A 23,777-nucleotide genomic window follows, 5' to 3' on the forward strand; every position below is an offset into this window, starting at 1 on the left:
AGTTTTAGTATGGAAGGGCAAAATGTGTCAACGCAGGCTTGGAGGGCCTGTTGTTCTGTTTCTCTTGACCCACAAGCCACGCTAGAAAGACAGCCACCTGTCAGATACATCTTAGCCTTCCTGGTCCTCTGATGCTGCTTGGCCTGCTGTGTTCATCCAGCTCTACACCTTGTTATCTCTAAAAGATATAGTTTTAATCAGTTAGGGAATGAAAGGCTGTGGGAGAAAAACAGAAAGGTGGACTTGAGGATTATCAGATCAGCCATAACCTTATTGATTGGCGGAACAGACTTGATGGATTCATTTTGTCAAATTTTCTAAAATTATTTTCAGCACATAATTTATTACCTCATTAAATAGTCCTCTGGCTAGTGAACCTTGAAGGTGGCAATAGTGTTTTAAGGGGCGAGGCAGTTATTCTAGTGCATACAAACATTTCTGCATTGCAAATTAGAAACCCGAATGTAGGTGTGGTTTTGTTATGTTAATGAGCCCATTTAGACCAATAAACTGTTAGCCTTGTTGTGTTCAAACTAGTAAAGGCTAAGTAAAGATACTGAGTTGATTGCAATGTGCAAACTCCAGTCTGGTAATTTGGTTAACTTGCTGTTAGATACACCACCGTGCTGCTGTATTGTGGCTTATTTGGGGCAAACACTAACTTGGCATCCTAACTAAAAACTGAACGAACTCCTCTGAGGAAGGGTCACCGGACCCGAAACATTAACTTTGTTTTTACTTCACAGATGCTGCTCAACCTGCTGAGCTTTTCCAGCAACTTCTATTTTTGTTCCTGGCATCCCAATATTTGGGCTCCACCTCTTCTTCCCAAAGGCAGAGATATGGGTATTCCTGATGTGAATCCATCATGGCATTCTCACATGGTGAAGGCAACCCCATGGCAAATGACAAAAGTAGGCACCAGCACCAACAAGAAACCTATCCCAGCCCCCAAAATAAATTAAACATAAGATTCTAAGTGTTGCTCTTCATGTTGGTGTGCAACTTTTCAAAGATTTTTCCACCTACACATCACAGTTTTGTAGATTAGCCAACTGTGATTGGATCATGTGATTCACAGTCTATAACCCTCTATCCCTTAGTCCCATCTTTGGTCAGCAATTTGTTATCCTGCCAGTAGGCTATCTCCAATTGAAGATTGAATAGAATTTTCTCTCTCTGTGAACTTCAGCATGGCTGGTTAGCTCAGTTGACTAGATGGCTGGTTTGTGATGCAGAGTGATGCCAACAGTGCAGATTGAGCTCCTGTATCAACTGTTATCACTATGGAGACCTCTTTGAAGGTGTGGTGACCCTCAGGTTAAACTCATCACCATGCATGTCTGTCTATCTGTCTTTCTCTCTCTCTCACACACACACACACACACACACACACTCTTTCTCTCTCTCTCTCTCTCCCAAATGAAAGAACACCCTCTTGCCCCATTGGGACTCCGAAGACCTTCACTCCTTGGGCCTTGAAATCCAAAATAGAGAAAAAAATCTGTTCTAATGCCTGCAGTGGAATGCAAATTAACAACAGATGGCCCCCAAGTTGTCTATCTAAGAATGATGGGAAGGTTTCTAATGCTGTCTACCCAATCAGAAAGCTTACAGCCACGGTGGCACAACCAGGAGAAGTGATCCTGCAGGGTACTGGCCCAGCAAGATCAATTAAAAGCATTCAGAGGGGTAAAAGTTAGAGAGAAAATTTACTGGTCAACACCTTTGGGATCCCTTGCCCCCAGATCCTCTTTGGATAGTCAGCTGTGTCCCAGGAGTTGGTGCAGAGAGGCCAGCACCATTGATCCTGTGTGAACCTGCTAACCACCTGCTCAGACCAGGCAATCTGCTTTACATTCAGTTTTGCCACTGGTGAAATAGCTCAGTAGTAGGCCAGTGATCAGGGCTGGACCCCTTTTCACCTCTGTAATTTTACCAGAATCCCTACCCTACTGCCCCGCCAAGACCAGTAAAATCCTGACCTTTATCACCCAATTGAATGATTTTGACTGTCTGTCAAATGGCTGTTATTTCACATTCTGAGATTGTTACCTCACTGAAAGCACACCTTGTTATTCAGGATCAATGTTCTCCTATTTTCTCCTAGTGTTCAATTTCTGAACACTTCTAGATAAACCTGGAGGATTAGTGACCATCGTACCTAATAGATGGGAATATTTCTAATCCTTTGATCCCTGAATGACCAAATGAGAATGTGGTTTCTTTGTCTGAGCATTTATCCATGTGTCCATGGGAAGTGTACCCATCAAAGATGGTGCACAATCCTTGAGATTTTCTACAAAACAATGGCTTTATACTTTTTTTTTTACAGAAAGCATGTATCCAATAAAAAAGTTTACACTTTTCCACACTCTTCTCTCTATCCAATAGCATTCATTCTACTCTACATTCCAAGTGAGCAGACATGATTATGTTATCCAATCATATTCAAATCTGTACACATGATTATAATATACACTAAAATTGTTACATGTTCGCATCTACAAGGTTGAGTCGGTACTTTCTGATAATCAAAAGTCTGTATTGTCCTTTTACCCCCTTTTACTGGTAAGCCCTGGCACTCATTGACAATAGGCAAGAAAGGTGGAAATGAGCGATATTGTATCTCATGACATTATGGTGTCATTCTCACTGAATTTGTTTAGAACCACCCAAATGTGGATAGGCCCCTCCTGCAGCCTTGGGAATTGATAATACAATAAAAACCAAAAGAACGGCAGATGCTGTAAATCAGGAACAAAGGCAAAGTTGCTGGAAAAGCTCAGCAGGTCTGACAGTAACTGTGAAGGAAAAAACAGAGTTAACTTTCTGAGAAAGGGTCACTGGACCTGAAATGTTAACTCTGTTTTTTCCAATTGATAACACAAATTGGCTCTGGATCAGGTGTCACAGATAATGTTGTATAGGTCCTCTTGATTTAAATCACAGGTTAAGTAATACAGTTTGTGGGAAAATGTCAACTCCAGAAATCTAAGGTCTTTCCCAATCCATTAGGGACTGTCAGACTGGGATGGCAGGGAGTAGGGGGAGGAATGTATCACTATTGCCTTGAAATGAAAGGTAATGTCACTGAACCAACACGGATTCCTTTGCTTGACTGGTACTATCTTACCATGCCCTATAACTCAGAGTTCTTTCCAGCAATTCCTCCACTTCAGTGAATATAATTGAGTCACAGCAAAAGTATGAAAAACTTTAGCCTTTAGCTTTAATTATGTGTTTAAGAGGCTTAATCTAGTTCCTGAGGTATCTGAGTCCAATGCACTAACTGCCCTTCCAGTAACCATCATTTTGCAACGAAATAAGGTGGAATGGTAATAAAACATTTAAAAATGCTTTCAGAAAAAGCTCTCCATTCTAGTCTTGAAGTTTTAAGATGCTGTAATAAGCAGATAAAACAATTAGTTGACTCTTGGCAAACTAACAGAACATTGAGGGTAAATAGTTGATTCTTGCTTGCAAATTTCAGACACGGGCTATGTAGCATGATTCATGGTCAATACTTGACATTCTTCATGTGAGGACGTGTCTGTGGGAAAATGTCAAGTGGAGCCTCACACCATTCCAATTCAAAAGATTGAAGAATGAGTGGACCATCTTCAGATCATTCTTACACACACAGAGCATGTCACTGAGGGAAACTGGGAATTGTTAGTACCCATAAACACCTATTCAAGAGCACTTAACATTGTGGGTCTACAGACAGAGAAAAACAGTGTTAATGTTTCGAGTGCAGCATGACTCCTCCCTAGATTCAAATCACATTATGGGAGTTTGCTGTGGGAAAATTGCCTGTCGCATTTCCTACCTTGCCACAGTGACTATGCTACAAAAGTACAGCATCAGGTGTAAGGCACTTTGGCTATTCAAAAAAGAACACAAGAATTAGGAGCAGAAGGAGACCATTCAGCCCCTCGAGGCTGCTCTGCCATTTAACAATCATAGGTGATCTCATCTCAGCATCAACTACACTTACCTGTCCTCTCTCCATAACCCTACAATCCATTACTAATTAAAAATCCATCTATCTCCTCCTTAAATTTACTCAATATCCCAGCATCCATTCACTCTGGGGGAGTGAATGATCCTTTGAGAAGCAATTTCTCCTCACTTTGGTTTTAAATCTGCTGCTCCTTATCCTAAAACTCTGACCTCTTCTTCTAGATTGCCCCACAACTGGAGACATCATCTCTAGACATAACTTGTCAATCCCCTTTAGCATCTTATAGACCTCTCTTCTCCTCCTTATATAACCAGTGAGTATTGGTCTAAACTGCACAATCTCTCTTCATAAAACTGTTCCTCTGAGTTGAAAGGTCAATACCAAGGGGCACACTTTTCAGGTGAAAATCTGGAGGTTTAGAGGAGACTAGAAGAAAAGTGTTTTTTTCACCCAGAGGGTAATGGGGATCTGGAACACACTGCTTGTGAGGGTAGTTGAGGCGGGAAACCTCACAACCTTTGAAAAAACACTTGGGTGAGCACTTTAAATTTACAAGTTTGCTGATGACACTACCATAGCGATTTTTTTTCCCTTTAGTCATTCTCTGGATGAGGGTGTCGCTGGCTAGGCAGCATTTATTGCCCATTCCTAATTGCCCAGAGGGTAGTTCAGAGTCAACCACATTGCTGTGGGTCTGGAGTCACATGTAGGCCAGACCAGGTAAGGATGGCAGTTTCCCTCCCTAAAGGATATGAGTGAATCAGATGGGTTTTTCCCTGACAATCAACAATGGATTCATTGTCATCATCAGATTCTTAATTCCAGATATTTTATTGAATTCAAATTCCACCATCTGCCATGGCAGGATTCGAACCCAAGTCCCCAAAACATTACCTGGGTCTCCAATTGAACAGTCCAAAGATAATACCATTAGCCATCACCTCCCCAGTATCTTAAACAACAACAACACAGAGTACACAATAGAGATAGAGAGTTTAGTGGCTCAGTGTAAAGATAACAATCTCTCCCTCAGTGTCAACAAAACAAAGGAGCTGGTCATCGAGTTCAGGAAGTGAAGTGGAGGACACACCCCTGTCTGTATCAATGGTGCTGCAGTAGAGTTGGTCGAGAGCTTCATGTTCCTGGGAGTAAATGTCACCAACAATCTATCTTGGTGTATCCACATGGATGCTACAGTCAAGAAAGCACATCAATGCCTCTACTTCGTCAGAAGGCTAAGGAAATTCATCACGTCTTCAACGACACTTAGCAATTTTAATAGATGCACCATAGAAAGTATCCTATCTCGATGCATCACAGGTGGATATGACAATTGCTCTGCCCAAGACCACAAGAAATTACAGAGACTTGTGACACAGTCCAGTCCATCATGAAAACCAGCCTTCCATCCATTGGCTCCATCTATACTTCCCATTGCCTTGGGAAAGCAGCCGACATAATCAAAGACCCAGCCTGCTCTGGTTATATTCTGTTCCACTGTCTTCCATCGGGTTAATGTTTCAAATCCAGTGTGAACCCTTCAGAGACAATGTGAAGACTGAGAGAAAGTCTGTATTTTCAATGGCCTGGGAAATTGGGATGTGGGGTTTGGGATTGGAAGTGGGTGGAGGGTCAGATTGAAGACAAGAGGGAAGTGCCAGCTGGCTGCCTGAATGACAACTTCCTGCCTCTCCAGGAATTCAATTGATGGTGAACATCCCAGCTGTGATGGGTAACCAATTAAAGAATTAATGAAGTAGCTTGAATGCAGTGTTCACCTGATACCAATTCGATTATGAGCCAGCCCAAGAGGCTCCAGTCATGTCAGGGGGCCATCCACGAAATGGTGAACATATTCAGTGCCAGGGCAGGTAAACACAGGAACCAGAGGCTCCATTCATGAGGAAGATGCCATTCTCAAAATCAACAGCTACTTAAGGGACGTTACAGTGTGGAGCTGGAGGAATGCAGCAGGTCAGGCAGCATTAGAGGAGTAGAAGAGTCGATGTTTTTGGCCTAAACCCTTCATCAGAACTGAGGAAGAGTCTAGGCCCAAAACATTGACTTTCCTGCTTCTCTGATGCTGCCTGACCTGCTGTGTTCCTCCAGCTCCACACTGTATCGAATCTGACTCTGGCATCTGTAGTTCTTCCTATCTCCAAACTACTTAATGGTGTCAATTACTGCTGTGGGCTTTCATGTCCAACAGCTCTAATCCTTTTGTCTCTCTTACTAGGTTAAATATTAACTGCCCTTTGGGCAAGCAGGGATGGGCAATCAATGCTGGCCTGATCAACAGTGCCCATATCCCATGAATGACTACGAAAAAAGCTTCTCAATTGGAAACCAATGACAAGGAATGGAGGGGCCCTAAAGCCTCCCAGTTACGACTGAGACAGCCTGTGGCATTTCCTTCCCCAGAGATCAGCGGAGGTTGGGTCAACAATGCCAACTAACATCAAGTAGTACCCAGACACCCTTCATTGGGTAAGGCTTCCTGCCTCCTTCCAGTTCTTCTTCTGCATCCTGTTGCTGTCATTCCTGGGTTCCTAACACATAATTCATCCTCACAGCAGGTTCGAGACCCGACAACAAAAATCCAGCCCAGAGAGCAACTGTGAATGATTGTGTTTTTTTCAGATTGGAGGAAGGTACACTGAGGGATTCCCCTGGACCAGCTTCAATGGTGTGTACTTAGGATTCGGACTGGGGTGTGTTGGGCACAAATTTAGAATTTACAAATGGAATGAAACTGAAAAGTATTGTGAAATGTGAGCAGGGGAGGTAATGGCCTAGTGTTATTAGAACCAATGTAAGATATTGGTTGATAGATTCATTAATATTATTTGGTTGATTGTTAGATATAGATCTAGACTATTAATCCAGAAACTCAGCTAATGGGGACCCAGGTTTGAATGCCACCACAGCAGATGATGGATTTGAATTCAATAAAGAAAAATATTCAGGAATTTAGAATTAACTGATGATCATGAAACTGAAATAACTTCATAGAGGCTGGTATCCCGTGACTAAGTCACCGTTTATTTATACATGGAGAGTCCTTGATACTGATCCAGCTCTCTCAGAGTCAGCTTTTAGAGTAAGCATAACCTCTGACCCTCCTGTTTATATCCTTCAGCCAGGGCTCCCTGGTTGACCAGGTTAATAGCCCCAATCAGGGAACTCATACTCTTTGAGGTCCTGGTTGACCTCATTACAATCACTACAGAAACCGTTGTCAATTGTCATAAAAACCCATCTGGTTCACTAATCTCCTTCAGGAAAAGAAATCTGCCATCATCACCTGGTCTGACCCACATGAAGCTTCAAACCCACAGCAATGTGGTTGTCTCTCATTTTCACCCCCAGCAATTATGGCTGGGCAATAAATACTGGCTGGCCAGCGACACCCACACCCGTGAATGAATGAATAAAAATGACAGTAGTAGATTTGTGATAGATTTTGAAAGGACACAGATAGGCTTGTAGAATGAATGGATGTGTAACAGATGAAATGACATGCATGGATTTTGCTGGAAAAAAAAGCAATGTGAACACAAGGGTAAAATTCTAAATGCGGTGTGGGAAAAGTTATAAGGATGCAAATTGTTGAAGGCAGCAGGACAGGTTGAGAGATTGGTTCAAAAGATTCATGGGAACGTGGGCTTTGTAACTAGAAACATAGAGTACAAATGCAAGGAAGTTCTGAACAATTTCGAACTTTGGTTCGAACTGAATTGGGGTGGGAATAGTTCTAGGCACCACACTTCAGGAAAGATGGGAAGGCAGAGGGAGCATTAAAAGTTTACAACAATGGTTCTCGAGCTGATGAATTTCTGTGACATGGATAGATTGGTGATTTGGGCTTTCTCCTCCTGTAAACAAAGAAGGATGAAAGGAAATTTGACAAAGATGTGCAAGATCAGGAGAGGCCTTGATGGATGGAATGGATTCTTCCTATTTGCGGAAGAATTGAGAAGCAGCAGATATTGACTCAAAGAGAATGACAAAAGAACCAATGATGACATGAGGAATTTTTTATTATGCATTGAGTGTTGAGGAGCTAGAATGCTCAGGCTCAGGCTGTGATGAAAGCACATCAATCACCAACAGGGCATTGGATAAAAACCTGAAGAAAAGAAGTTGCAGGGTACAGGATAAAAACCAGGGAGTGGGATAAGCCAAATCACATTTACAGAGAGTCAGCATCAACACAGTGGGGCACAAATGGCCTTGTTCCATGCTGAAAGCATTGTATGATTCTATGATTGTGTAAGGGCAAGGAGTTCTCCCTGCCAACCTGGTCAATGTGTAGCTCTGAATTGTAATCACTAAAACAGACTGTCTGGTCATTATCACTTTATCGCTTTGATGAAACTTGCTGTGGTCAACATGAATGCCAAAAAATAAGAACAAGAGTAGACCATTGGGTTTGTGAGCCTGCTCTGTCATTTGAACACATCATGATTCATCTGATTCAACTCTCATTTTTCCTATCTGTACCTCATGACAGTGCAGCCTAATGGGCCAAAGGGTCTCTTCTGTACTGTATGAATTTCTGAACCCTCACCCTCTTTTCCATAAAATATCTGCCTTACTCAACTTTGAATTTATTCAATGACTCAGGCTCCACTGGTCTTGGGGGAAATTCCACAGGCTAAAAAGAAACAAGAAAAAAACTCCCTGTCTCAATCTCAAAGGGAAGCATCAAGTTTTAAGCCCTTTCTCCAGGTTTTAGATACCCCCACATTATGCTTTCAGCATCCACCCTGCCAGATCCCCTCAGGATTTTACATTTTTTATTTCAATAGGATCATCTCTTATTTTTGTGAATGCCATTGGGAACAGATGCAGTCTGCACTATCACATTTCTTGCATTACAGCTGGTACTTTTAAAGACACATAATTGGCTTCCCAAGCACTTTGGGATTCCACTTTAGCGTATTTCCACTCTCTTGTCTTTATCAGATTCTTCAGCACTGGTCGTTTCTCTCTGGATCTTGGATGCTAACATGTGTCAGTTCCCTTTCTTAGGTTTGAATTACCTGATGTGATGGTGCATATGATAAGTGCTAAGTTTGAAACTGTTATATGTATGAGCCCTGTCTGTGGAAAGCCACAATGACAATGTCTGAGCCCATCAATTTTGTTTTATTCATTCACAGGATGCTGGTTAGGTCAGTGTTTATGTCATATCTCTAGGCAGCAAATGTAGTGGAGCCAAATTTGCAGATGGCACAAAAATAGGTGGAAAGGCTGATTGTGAGAGTGTCACAGTTTGTAGAGAGATATTGATAGATTAAGGAAGTGGGCAAAAAATTGACAACTGGAGTATCGTGTGGAAAAAATGTGATGGTGTTCATTTTGGAAGGAGAACCAAAGAACAGTATTATCTAATTGTAGAGAAACTGCAGAAAGCTGCAACACAAAGAAACTTGGGGGTAGTTGCGCACAAAACTCAGGAACACAGGTGCATCAGGTAATCAGGAACGCTAATGGAATGTTGGCCTTTATTTCAAGGGGATTGGAGAATAAGATTAAGGAAGTCTTACTGCAACTGTACAAAGTGCTGGTGAGACCACATCTGGAGTACTGTGAGCAATTTGGGACCACTAATTTCAGAAAAGATATCACTCCCTGATATGGAGGGATTGTCACTGGAGTTAAAAGAATGAGAGGTGATCTCATTGAAACACAAAGAATTTTTAAATGGCTTGACAGGGTAAATGCTGAGAGAATGTTTCCCCTCATGGGAGAGCCTAGAACCACATGGCATAGTCTCAGAATAAAAGGGCACCAATTTAAGACTGAGATGGGGAGGAATATCTTCTCTCAGAGAGTTGTGAATCTTTGGAACTCCTTGCCACAGAGAGCTGTGGGGATAGAGTCCTTGTGTTTATTTAAGGCTGAGATAGATGAGTTTTTGATCAGTCTGGGAATCGAGGGCTATGGGCATAGGGCAGGAGAGTGGACGTGAGAAATGTTGAATCGACCATGATCCTATTGGATGGTGGAATAGGCTCAAGGGGCTGAATGGCCTACTCCTGTTCCTATTTCCTATGGATGTATTCCTAATTATGCTAGCGAAGATGGTGGTGAGCATTCCTTGATGTACTATAATGCAGCATACAAGAGATTTTTTGGAATAATTGTGTTGATAAAGCCACATTACAATTCAGTCCCTGGCAATCATTTATTTAGCAAGTTCTAGCAGTATAAGATGTGCAAAATGACATAACTATGTGTGTGCAATCTGTAGAAAATCACTGGACTATTGTAAGTGAAACAATGTACTATAAGTGTGAAATGTTAGAAACATGGGGGCCTGTTAGCTCATTTGGCTGTATAGCTGGTTTGCAACAAAAGCAGAAGTTGCTGAAAAAGCTCAGCAGGTCTGGCAGCATCTGTGAAGAAAAAAATCAGAGTTCTGAGGAAGGGTCACCGGACCCGAAACGTTAACTCTGATTTTTCCTTCACAGATGCTGCCAGACCTGCTGAGCTTTTCCAGCAACTTTTGTTTTTGTTCCTTATTTACAACATCCACAGTTCTTTCAGTTTTTATTTAGCTGCTTTGCAATGTATGGTAGTGCCAACTGCATGGGTTTAATTCCAACACTGGCTGAGGTTGCCATGAAGTACTCTCCTTCTCAACCTCTCCCCACACCTGAGGTATGGTGATGCTCAAGTTAACCCATCATCAGTCAACTCTCTCTCTCTCTCTCTGTAACGGGAGATCAGTCCTACAATCGGACCATGGTGATTTCAGTGTCATGTTTTATGTATTCATATTGTTATGTTGAAGTTCTTACTTGGCAAGTTAGGTCCCAGACTGAAACCTGGTATGATAGGCTTCTTTTTTCATTTTACAAGGTTGTCTTTCACTGAAGCGCAACCGCACAATGGTGCATATTTGAGTTTAACAGTAAAGCAGAAGCTTATTGTGCAAAAGGAATAAAGATAAAGTGGAACAAACTAAACTATTTCTGGTTTATAATCAGAATGATATGTGTACAAGTATGATCTCAGACAAAGCAAATGTGTTTTTATGAATTTATAATACAGAATATCACAGCTGGAGTAGTGTTACATTGTGGTTGATGTAGGTAGGAATATGTTACAACAGATTAACACACAGGTTAGAATATCACACACCAGGAGCACATTACATGGAATAACATAACAGCTGTATGTTGTTTGGAAAGACAATCTGCAAGGTGTGTGTCTTAAGCAATGACGTACAACTTGTGTTCTCCTGCCTTTTGCCAAGATTCCAATTCTGTCAGCTTTTCTCCTGAGTTAATATTGGTGTTTTCATCCAAAATGAGATTGCAACTAAAACTGTTTCACAAAATGTTCAGTGAAACATGCCAGTTAAATAATGCGGCAGCAGAAATATACTTATTTTGAAAGTCAATTTGTACTCCTAACTAGATGTGCTCACAGAGCATGGGACAAAGAGTTGAAACATGGTTTCCTCAACTAACAAATGTTTTCATTTCAACCAATATAGAGAAAAAATAGGAGGTCTTTTGAACCTATAAATTATCCTCGAAATGCATTTGTTGACATTTAAAGGAGGTGAATGTTATTTCTAAGGCCTCCTGTGATGGTGATGAATAGCAATATCAAGCTCTGGCACCAGAAGCATGTGTCTGCTTGAAAGTTTGTTTATTGACTGTTAATGAAAAACTATTAATCCATGTCATTCCATGAATCCAGGTGGAGAGGCTTGTAATGGGAAGGAGCAAACTACCCTCTGACAAATGTACTGCTATTTTTATCCATCAGCAATCTTTGCAGCTTGGAAAATTCAGTACTCTTCACAGAAAACCAGGCCTGAATGGCCTTCTTTAATTTGGGTGTGGTGTGGACCATAAAGCAAATAAAGAATGATGTGATTCATTGATGCCACTTTCTTCTTGTTCCTTTTGTTGTACTAAAATCCAAATTATTCTTTTGGATCAATATAAGCACAGTTTCAAGCACAATTATGAATATGAGCTTTATCCAAAAACAGAAGGAACAGCTCAACTAAAACTATCAGAAGTACCTTCTAATTTGAAGCTTCTCTTCGTGCCCATAATTTTTCATCTCTCCCAGCATTTAGATCATTTGCTAAAATCCAGAGTCAGCTTCATTTCAATCTTGGACTCTGCTAAGTCTATCCCAGTTGCTGTTTCTTTCTCTCAAGCACTAATAGTCAGCTTTTTGGGTATCAGTTAGCTCGGTTGGTCAAACAACTGGCTCCCAATGAAGAGTGGACAAAAACAAAGTTGCTGGAAAAGCTCAGCATCTGTGAAGGAAGAAACAGAGTTAATGTTTCGGGTCCGGTGACCCTTCCTCAGAACTCTTCCAAATGAAAAGTGATGCCAGGCAGCATGTTCAATTCCCACACCACATCAGCTCCTTCTCAATCCCTTCCCCGAACCTGAGGCACAGTGAACCTCAGGTTAGACCGGCATCAGTCATAGAGTCATACAGCACGGAAACAGACCAGGTTTCCTAAACTGAACTGGTCCCATTTGCCTCCTTTTGGCCCATATTGCTCTAACCTTTCCCATCCGTGTACCTGCCCAAATGTCTTCTAAGTAAAGTAATTATACCAGCCTCTACCACTCCCTCTGCACGCACCAACCTGACCTTCCAGTTGCCGTCCACTTTGACTCACTTAACTAGCAGATACCGACACACACCAACAGATGGCGATAGACCTGACACCACAGTTAGGGAACTGGATCAAAACGACCCTGAAGAAATCACACAACTCAGGAGATATCAGCAAGACAGACTAACAAAAAACAAAGCCAGAGGGATCCAGCACACCCACTTATATGGACTCCCCAAGGTACACAAACTGGGGCTCCCCCTTAGACCCATTGTCTCACTACCAGCCATGCCAACATATCGACTTGCCAAAGAACCACGACAGAAACTTAAATACTTAGTTGACAACAGTACTCACTTCATCCACTCCTCCCAAGAATTCCTCAACATCGTCAAGGACACCAGGATAGAAGAGGACAAGATGATGATATCCTTTGATGTAACAGCACTATTTACGTCCATAAACACCAACCTAGCCAAAGAGACAATTGCCACACTGCTGGGTGAATCAAATAGACAGACACCCCAGGACACCAACAGCATTAATAAGGACACCACCATGAAACTACTAGATCTGTCCCTCAACAACAACATATACAGACAAATCAATGGAACACCAATGTCCCCAATAGTGTTCCCCACTATACAACCCAAACTTGGTGTCCAAGATGTAGATGACACCTTCATGATTATCAAATGCACAAAACTAGAAGAAATCCACCAACACATAAACAACATCCTTACTGGGATAAAATTCACAAAAAAAAGACAGCAACAGACTACCCTTCCTGAACATAACAGTAGAACTCAAAAACAACGAGATCTCCAGACTAGTGTATATAGAAAGACCACACTTATGAACCAGATACTCAATTACACTAGTAACTACCCCAATGCCCACAAATGGAACTGCATCAGGACACTATTTAAATGAACCATAACACATTGCAGCAACACGGTATTGCACAAAGCAGAACAGGAGCACCTATACGGAGTCTTCAAAAGAAATGGATACCCGAAAGGCACAATCAGCCGTTACCTCCGAAACAGACCACAACAGGAAGACACAACATGACCAGACTCACTAATCACCCTACAGTACATCAGGGACCTATCAGAGATGACCACAAGACTACTCAGACCCCAAGGTATCAGGGTAGTCCACAAACCAACAATAACCCTACAACAGCTACTGACGAATGTAAAGGATCCCATACTCAAAACCAGCAAAACTGGGATAATATACAAAATACCATGCAAGGACTGTGAGAAACACTACATAGGCCAAACCGGAAGAAATCTGACAATCTGGATACACGAACATCAGCTAGCCACCAAGAGACACGACCAATTCTCACTTGTCACCAAAGACACGGACAACAAGGGACACGAATTCGACTGGGAGAACACATCGATAAAGGCACAAGCCAAACAGAGACATGCCAGGGAATTCCTGGAGGCCTGGTATTCCAACCGGAACTCCATTAACAAACACATTGAATTAAACCCTGTGTACAAATCACTGAGAAATAGAACCAGAGTGAAACCAACCACCCCAACAAACACGTGGGACAGAACACTGACACTTCACAGGAGATGCACTGACGATGTTACCTAGCAGGGTGACTAAATCTTTGCAACCAAACCCACCGGCTTGGCGAGCATGTCTACAATCTCACTTTAACTCCCCCTCCCAAACCCCTGTTGACAGGTCCATCCTTGGCCTCCTCCATTGTCAGAGTGAGGCCAATCATAAACTGGAGGAACAACACCTCATATTTCATCTTGGGAGCTTACAGCCCAATGGCCTGAATATTGACTTCACCAGCTTCAAAATCCCTCCACCCCCAACCTGTCCATCCTCCTACTCACCTGTCTGTTTCAGCCTTCCCACTGACCAATCACAATCACTCCCCTACCTGTATCCACCTATCTCCATCTCACCTACCCTCCCCACAGCTCCACACCCCTCCCGCTATTTATTTCTGGACTCCCCTCCTCCTCCCCAGTCCTGACGAAGAATTTCAGCCCGAAACATTGACTTTCCTGCCCCTCGGATGCTGTCTGGCCTGTTGTCCTTTTCCAGCTCCACATTTATTGACTCTTGCTTCCAGCATCTGCATTCCTTACTGTCTCCATTCCACACGTACCACTCTCTGTGTGAAAACTTTGCCCCTCAGATCCTTTTTAAATCTTTCTCCCTGCATCTTAAACCTATGCCCTCTGTTTTGGATCTCCCTACACTTGGAACAAGACCTTGGCTATTCACCTAATCTATGCCTCTCATTATTTTATAAACTTCCATAAGGTCATCCCTCAGCCTCCAACACTCCACAGAAAAAAAGTCCCAGACTATTCAGCCTCTCCCTGTGACTCAAACTTTCCAGTCCTCTCTCTCTCTGTCTAATGGATGAGCAGTCCTTCACTCTGCTAGGACAATGGTGACTTCAGAGTCAGCCTTTGCATTTTAATATCAGTATGATTCCAGTTAACAAATGTTGGGTGGATGTTGGGAAGATACTTCCATTGATAGGAGAATCTAGGACCCAAGGGCACAGCCTTAGAGTAAAGGGAAGACCTTTTAGAATGGAAATAAGGAGAAACTTCTTCAGCCAGAGAGCGGTGAATTTATGGAATTCACTTTCACAGAAGGCTGTGGAGGCCAGGTCATTGAGTACATTTAAGACTGAGATAGATAGGTTCTTGATTATCAAGGGGATCAAGGGTTACGGGGAGAAAGCAGGGGAATGGGGTTGAGGAATTTATCAGCTATGATTGAATGGCAGAGCAGACTCGGTGGGCTGAATGGCCTAATTTCTGCTCCTATGTCTTATGGTCTTATGGTCTTAACATTAATCCTGGGCAAGTCAAGTTCCACACTGAAGTCTGGCTTGATAGATCTTTTAAAATTTTTCAAGATGGTCTCCCACTAAAGCACAAATACCAATGCTGCAGATTGGACTTTTAACAATAATACGGAAGTTTATTATGTAAAAGAAATAAAGATAAAATAGAATAAACCAAGCTATTTACATATTGTACAAATGTAAAGATTTTGAAACACAGAGTGAAATATATTCTCATTAATCCCAAGATTAAGTTATAGTATTCACACCAGAAGAATTCCTCTCTTTATCATCTCTATAGGGCTTGATTGAGTTGTGGTTTCCACTTCAACTGTTGACAATCTGATTGCCTTTTCCTGGAACCTTTACATATCTGAGCTTAAATTTTCTCAACTTCAAACAATCTATTCAAAGTTTTAGCCAAACATTTCTGGGTCTGGAACTTTTATTATGCTCATTACACTGAGGTAACCTATTTTTAACATTTCTAAACTTTTTTTTCTGTTTGCTAGGAGCGCCTGCTTTACAGTTCAGTTTTAGCCAAGACCCTATAAAATTTAAAATAAATGTTTAATACAAGCTATTGATATTTCCCTGATCAAAAGAAAAGAATCAATCTCTGAATGTCTAAACTACAGACTAATACACAGCTATTTACTTTGTTCAGTCATGAAATTCTCCCAACAGAAACCAAAGCCCAGTACTTTCCAGGAAGCTTTTCTCTCATTGTGCTTTAAAAGAAATCACCATGGCTACAGAAATACTTTCAAGTCAATCATTAAACCCCTTCAGATCCATTAGTTTATATGCAAAAACCCAAACTTTGAAAGAAATAAAAGTGAACTATTTTTAAAAATCATGTAAAAGATATCACACCTGTCCCCAAAAGAAAAATGTAAATGTACCTTTAAAAGGTGTTTTCATTTGCCCTCAAAGCTATCTTAACAGTTTTGCTATTTGACACTAATGGTAGCAACATGTTGACATTAAATGTACAATAAGTTAAACAGCAGTCTTATTTTCTATTAGTTCATGGGCATCACATCACTTAGTGTCCTTCAAGTGTGTTCTTGATAAAACGTCCACGATAACATCTTTTTCCCAAGAATTGTGGATAGTATTTAAATTATATGGTTGGAGAAATAAGTTTTATTGAACTAAGTTTTTGTCCTGAATATTGTCTATGATGCTGTAAGTGACAGTTTTCTTCCATGTTGTGTTGATTTGTATTTCAAAATGACGTGGAACCAACAGAAGACCCAATGTTTCAGTTAACACCACAAAACACTTTTATTGGTGTGCAGTCAATTCCTACGAAAAGTGACAAATAGGCTATTCAACCTCCATCTCATCATCTGATAGTGAAACAGCCCCCATGCTGATGTTGCTGGCATTAACAGCCAGTTTGAATGGCTTCTCATCACTAGTTGTGCTAAAACCGATGTGATAGTCAACACAGCTTCCAGGTTATCAATATTCTTGTGTCCATTCAAACCTTCTGCCTTTTTACAACAAGTATGTTAAAGGTGCAAAAACAGTGCTGGAATTCATAAAAATCTGTGACAGAATTCACTCATTACAAATGCAGCTCAAAATTTCAAGCACACTGAAACAGAAATTGCTGGAGAAATTCAGCAAATCCTGCAGCATCTGTGCAGAGAAATCAGAGTTTCTAAGGAAGGGTCACCGGACCCAAAACTTTAACTCTGCTTTCTCCTTCACAGATGCTGCCAGACCTGCTGAGCTTTTCCAGCAACTTTGTTTTACTTCCTGATTTACAGCATCCGCAGTTCTTTCAGTTTTTATTAAAACAGAGTTGATGTTTCAAATCCAGAAAACCTTATTTTTAAAATTTCAAGGTATTTTCCTTGACACAAGAAAATCCAATATGATTCATACTTTCCATTGCATAGGTGCTATTTCGTCTTGTCCTACAGTTTGGGACAAACAAGTTTCCTTTGCCTTTATACTCTTAGTGAAATTCATAACCAAGTTGTTTTTTCGTGGCTGAACAAAAAGCTCAGTTGGCTGGTGTGATTATTGTTAAAAATAATCAAATCAGCAATGCAAACAACACAGTTTATAGTCCTTACCTGGACTCTGTGTTTCAGTAGGCAGTTACGCCCCCTAGATTAGGAGAGGTTATTAAATTTTCCAGAACAAGTATTAGGACAGAGAATATGGAAAAGGTCAGGAATTTAACTTCAGGCACAGCAGAATAAGGGACAACTCTGAGAAGGGGGTCAGTCAAGAAAGGGCTGAGAGTATTGTACTTAAATGCACGCAGTATATGAAACAAAGTAAATGAGCTTGTAGGGCAGATTGAAATTGATAGGGTTGGCGTAGTGGGTATCACAGAGACATGAGTAGGACCTAAATGCCCAAGGATATGTGTCCTATTGAAAGGACAGGCAGATAAGCAGAGAGGCAGGGTTTCCTTGCCGGTAAGAAATGGAAATTAAATCAATTACAAGAAGTGATACACCGTTGGAAGGCATAGAATCTGTGGGTAAGGTTGAGGAATTGCAGAAGGAAAAGGACCTTGATGGGAGTTATGCACATACCTCCTAGCAGTAGTCTAGATGTGGGGAAGAAAATAAATCAGGATATAGAAAAGGCATGTAAGAAAGCCACCATCACAATAGTTGTGGGGGATTTCAATGTGCAGGTGACCTAAGAAAATCAGGTTGGTAGCAGATCCCCAGAAAAGGAATTTGTGGAATGTCCACTGAGTATCTTTTTGGAGCAGCTTGTGGTAGAGCCCAATAGGGAACAGGCAATTCTGGATTTAATGATGGGCAATGAGGCAGGCTCGATTAGAGACCTCAAAGTGAAGGAACCTCTAGGGGGCAGTGACCATAATATGATAGAATTCACCCTGCAGTTTGAGAGGGAGAAGCTGGAATCAGATGTCATGGTATTTCAATTGAGTAAAAGGAACAACAAAGACGTGAGGGAGGAGCTGGCCAGAGCTAATTGGAAGGGGATCCTAGCAGGGAAGACGATGGGGCAGGAATGACAGGACTTTCTGAGGGTAATTTGGGAGGTGCAGCAGAAATTCATCCCAAGGAAGAAAAAGCATACTGAGGGGAGGACGAGGCAAAGATGACGAACAAGGGAACTCAGGGACAGCATAAAAGCAAAAGAAAATGCATCAACGTAATGAAAATCAGTGGGAAGCTGTAGGATTGGAAAGCCTTTAAAAACTAACAGAGGACAACTAAAAAAAGAGCGATAAAGTAGCAGAAGATATAATTTGAGAGTAAGCTAGCTAGTAATATAAAAGAAGATTGTAAGAATGTTTTTTGACATCTAAAAGGTGAGAGAGAAGCAAGGGTGGGCATTGGACCACTGGAAAATGAAGTTGGAGAAGTAGTCGCGGGGACAAAGAAGTGTCAGAGGAACAGAATACATACTTTGTGTCAATATTCAAAGTGGAAGCCAGCAGCAACATATCAGAATTTTAAGAGAGTCGTGGGGGGCAGAGTTGAGTGTAGTGGCCATCATTAAAGGTAAAGTGCTGGGGAATTTGAAAGTTGGATAATTCACCAGAATGACTACACTCAGAGATAGAACATAGAACAGCATAACACAGGAGTGGGCACTTTGGCTCACAATGTTGTGCAGAACATGAAGTCAAATTAAACTAACGCCTTCTGTTTGCCCTTAGTCCATATCCCTCCATTTCTTGCATATCCATGTGCTTATCTAAAAAAACCCTAAAACATCCCTATCGTGTCTGCCTCCACCATTACCACTGGCGGTGTGTTCCAGAGTCCTACCACTCTCTGTGTAAAAAAACTTGTTCCTCACATCTCCTTTGAACTTTCCCCCTCTCACTTTAAATGCATGCCCCCTTGTTTAAGACATTACAACTCCAGGAAAAAGATTCTGACTGTCAACCCTATCTAAGCATCTCATAATTTTACAGACTTCTATCAAGTCTCCCCTCAGCCTCCACTGTTCCAGAGAAAACAACCTGAGTTTTTGTAGCCTCTCCTTATAGCTCACATGGTCTAATGCAGAGCTCTGAAGGCGATAGCTGAGGAGATTGTAGAGGCAGTGGTGGTGATCTTACAAGAATTGCTAGAGTCAGGGATGTTCACAGAGGACTAGAAACTGACTAATGTAGCACCCATATTTAGGAAGGGAGGGAGGCAGCAGGTTGGAAACAGCAGGCCAGTTGGCCTGATCTTGGTCATTGGGAAGCTTTTAGAGTCCATTACTATGGATGAGGTGCAGGGTACTTGGAAAGTGCATAGCAAAATAGGACTGAGTCAGCATGGCTTCATCAACGTAAGGTCATGCCTGACAAATCTGTGAGAATTCTTTGAGGACAAGCCAGCAAGCTTGACAAAAGAGAGCCAGTTGGCATGATCTATTTAGATTTCCAGAAGGCCTTTGACAAGGTGCCGCACAGGAGGCTGCTAAATGGGATAACAGCCCATGGCGTCAGAGTAAATCAGAACTAATAACAATATGTGACAGCAACAGTACAATTGGTGCATGTCCAACAATCTTCCATTTAATCCAGAGAGCCTATACAGTCATAGCAGTAGAACTTAACTGCCTTCCAATGCTCAGATATGATATGCTAAGAGCATGATCTGTGATATGCACTGACTCTCACCCCAACAATTATGTCTTACTACTTGTCAAATACATAATGCATTTCAATGACACATCTTATCTACAATTAATTGAGGCTTCATCTTCATTTATTAAAAATTGCAATACAATGTTGTTTCAATAGATTCACCAATTCCCCTGTTTCTGTGCTGGAGTCTAGCTGCTAGTAACTTAGGAGAAGTGGTCTTTCTCGATACGCAATATATACCCTGCACTTAATCAAACCAAACCAAACCCTGTGCCCACTGTCACCACTGCAGATGTCAGATCGGTATTCCTGCAAGTCAACCCAAGGAAAGCCATGGGCCCAGACCGTATCCCTGGTCGAGCACTCACGTCCTGTGTGGACCAACTTGCAGAGGTATTCACCGATATCTTCAACCTCTCCCTACTACAAGCTGAAGACCCCACCTGCTTCAAGAAGACCACCATCATCCCCATACCTAAGAAAACACATGTGATGTGCCTTAATGACTACCGCCCAGTGGCTCTGACCTCAATAATCATGAAGTGCTTCAAGAGACTGGTCATGGTCCACATCAACTCCAGTCCCCCAGTCTATCTCGATCCCCTACAATTTGCCTACTGACATAACATGTCCACAGCGGATACCATATCCCTTTCCTGCACTCATCCCTGAAACATCTGGACAAAAAGGGCTCTTATGTCAGACTCCTGCTCATTGACTACAGCTCTGCCATCAACACCATTATCCCCTCCAGACTGATCTCAAAACTCTGTGACCTTGGTCTTGGATCCGCCCTCTTCAACTGGATCCTCAGCTTCCTGACCCACAGACCCCAATCAGTGAGGATGGGTAACTGCATCTCCTCCACAATAGCACTCAACACTGAAGCTGCCCAAGGATGTGTCTTCAGCCCCCTACTGTACACCCTGTACACCTGTGACTGTGTTGCCAAATTCCGAATGAACGCCATCTACAATTTCGTTGATGACACCACCGTAGTAGGATGGATATCTAACAAAGATGAGTCAAAACAGTAAAAGGAGATAGAGGGTTTGGTGTCATGGTGCAATGATAGCAATCTCTCTCTCAATGTCAACAAAACTAAAGAACTGATCATTGACTTCAGAAAGAAAGGAGGAGAACACACACCCATCTACATCAGCGGAACTCAGGTTGAGAGGGTGGAGAGCATCAAGTCCCTTGGAGTGATGATAACCGATAACCTGTCCTGGACGGGCCACGTAGGTATGACGGTCAAGGAGGCACAACACACCTCTTCTTCCTCAGGCAGCTCAGGAAATTTGCCATTTCCATAAGGTCCCTCTCCAACTTCTACAGATACACCATTCAAAGCATTCTGTCTGGTTGCATAAAGGCCTGGTACGGCAACTGCTCTAACCAGGACCGTAAGAAACTACAGAAGGTGGCGTGCACAGCCCAGACCATTACGGAAGCCAACCTTCCAACCACGGGGTCCATTTACACGGCTCGCTGCCACGGAAAGGCAGCCAACCTCATCAAAGACCCATCCCACCCTGGTAATGACCTCCGACAACCTCTTCCATCAGGGAGAAGATACAGAAGTTTGAACACATGCACCAACAGGTTCAGGAACAACTTCTCACTGGTCGTTATCAGAATGATGAATGGACTCTTAAATAATACTGATCTTGTTAATGTTGATCTTGCCTAGCTCACACCCTGTGGAATGTAACCTGTATGCCTCAAAGTTTTTTTCACCTTATGATCTGTACATTCTTGCTTGCAATGATCTGCCTGTACTGCTCATAAACAAAGCTTTTCACTTTACTTTGGTAACCATGACAATATATCACATCAAATCAAACCAAACCAAACCACAATGGGTTCACTTGGTTCTCTGAATACGTGGAAACATACTGTTTCATTTTTGACAATAGTAGCACTGGGTCCAGCAAAAATCATTCCAAATTTGAGAGACCAGCAAGGAAGAAAGAATGAGAGAACAACACAAACTGGAAGAGAGAGGGAGGAGGAGGAGAAAACACAAATAGAGAGATGAGAGAGGGACTGAAGCACAAAATGGTTCACGAGAGTGGGAGAAAGTACAAAATGGTAGAGGGAGGGAAGAGAAAAAAAGTACCATAACTGAGCAGGAGGGCAGAGGTTAAAACAAACTGAGAAAAGTGGAGGGAAAGAGGGAGGGAGGGGAGAGAGAGAAAGGGAGAGAGCGAGAGAAACAGAGAGAGAGAGAACAAAACGCACTCTGGCTGACAGGGAGAGAATGAATCACAAACTGGGAGAGGGAGATAGAGAAAGAAAGTGAAACACAAACTGTGAAAGAGTTAAATACAGAAGACGGAGGAAAGACAGAGAAGAAAACTCACAGATGTACAGAAGGAGAAGTATGAGGAGAAGGAGAAGAGAAACACAAAATGTTTTGAAATCAAATAGGACAAACTGATTGATAGTTGTTACATGATCAAATCTTCAGGAATACTTTACACTAAGGTGTATTTAGCATTTGCTCAATCAGTATCTTTAAAAGTACTTCTTGTCTTACATTTAACATTAAATCTCATGTAAGACCATCTGAAATAATGATGTTCAAGGAGAATAGATCTATGGAAATACACTTGCACCATTAAGAAGAATGACAGGAGATTTAATTGAGGCATACAGGATGCTCAGGAAGAGCAACAAAGTAGATGTAGAGTGGATGTTTCCCCTTAGAGGGAATCTGGAATGAGAAGTCATGGCTTTAGGATAAGGGACAGCAGATTTTAAACAGACATGAGGAGAAATTACTTCTCACAAAGGGTCTTGAGTCTGTGGAAATCACTCCCTCAGTATGTGGTGGATGCTGGGACATTGAGTAAGTTTCAGGAGGAGATAGACAAGTTTTTAATCGGTAATAGATTGAAAGGTTATGGAGAGCAGGTGGCCAAGATGAGATCAGCCATGATCATATTGAATGGTGTTCAGTCTCGAGGGGCTGAATGGTCTACACCTGCTCCTAGTTCTTAGATTTTGTGTGTGAGTTTAAAACGTCCACCGAGGGGGTAAGAGGGCTTTGCTGAATATCTTTTCCTTTAGTGGTCTTTTCGTTATTTTTCTGTTTTTCTTGTACAGGGGCAGAATGGGTGGACAGGTTTGTTCTGAGCTCAGTCTGAGAATCATGAACAAGGAGTAGGCTTGATGGATCACCTGATCCCTTCCTGGCAAGCCTGCCCACCATCTCTGCACTTTCACGTGGTTTGTGAGGAAGTCTTTCCACAGGGACTAAAACAAGCCAGCATTCCTAGAGAAAATGCCAGGACGAGCCAATCCACTATTTCGTCACTGTTGCATCAGTGACCTTTTCACTGAATGATTTAGTTTGTAAAGCAAAACAAATAATTAGATGATGACATTCCCAGCACCAGTCTGAAATGAGCAGAATCATTTGTGATAGCAGCACTCGGCACTGTGTACGAGATGAACATTGATATACAGCAGACTGCAAATGTGTTGTAAGGGCATTTTAGGGTCATTCTAACCACTGTGTTTTCAAAGGAATTCGTTCTTCACTGACATTTTAATTATAACTCAACCCATGCAACCAATTTGTAATGTCACTATTCATTCACCTCTCTTCCCTGTTGGCCTCCTATCATGAAATTCTCGAAACCAACAAATTATTTTTTTTGCGATAACAAGGTGTAGAGCTGGATGAACACAGCAGGCCAAGCAGCATCAGAGGAGCAGGAAGGCTGACGTTTCGGGCCTAGACCCTTCATCAGAA

The 23,777-nt window shown here is 41.9% G+C and overlaps 1 protein-coding gene across 1 annotated transcript in view; it reads left to right on the forward strand.

Moving 5' to 3' along the window:
- LOC109933504 (VPS10 domain-containing receptor SorCS1-like) overlaps window positions 1-23,777 on the forward strand; it is a 998,692-nt gene that overhangs the window by 716,964 nt on the left and 257,951 nt on the right. The window lies entirely within an intron of this gene.

The sequence above is a fragment of the Rhincodon typus genome, chromosome 20 (assembly GCF_021869965.1).
Source record: "Rhincodon typus isolate 14 chromosome 20, sRhiTyp1.1, whole genome shotgun sequence".
NCBI classification, from domain to species: Eukaryota; Metazoa; Chordata; class Chondrichthyes; order Orectolobiformes; family Rhincodontidae; genus Rhincodon; species Rhincodon typus.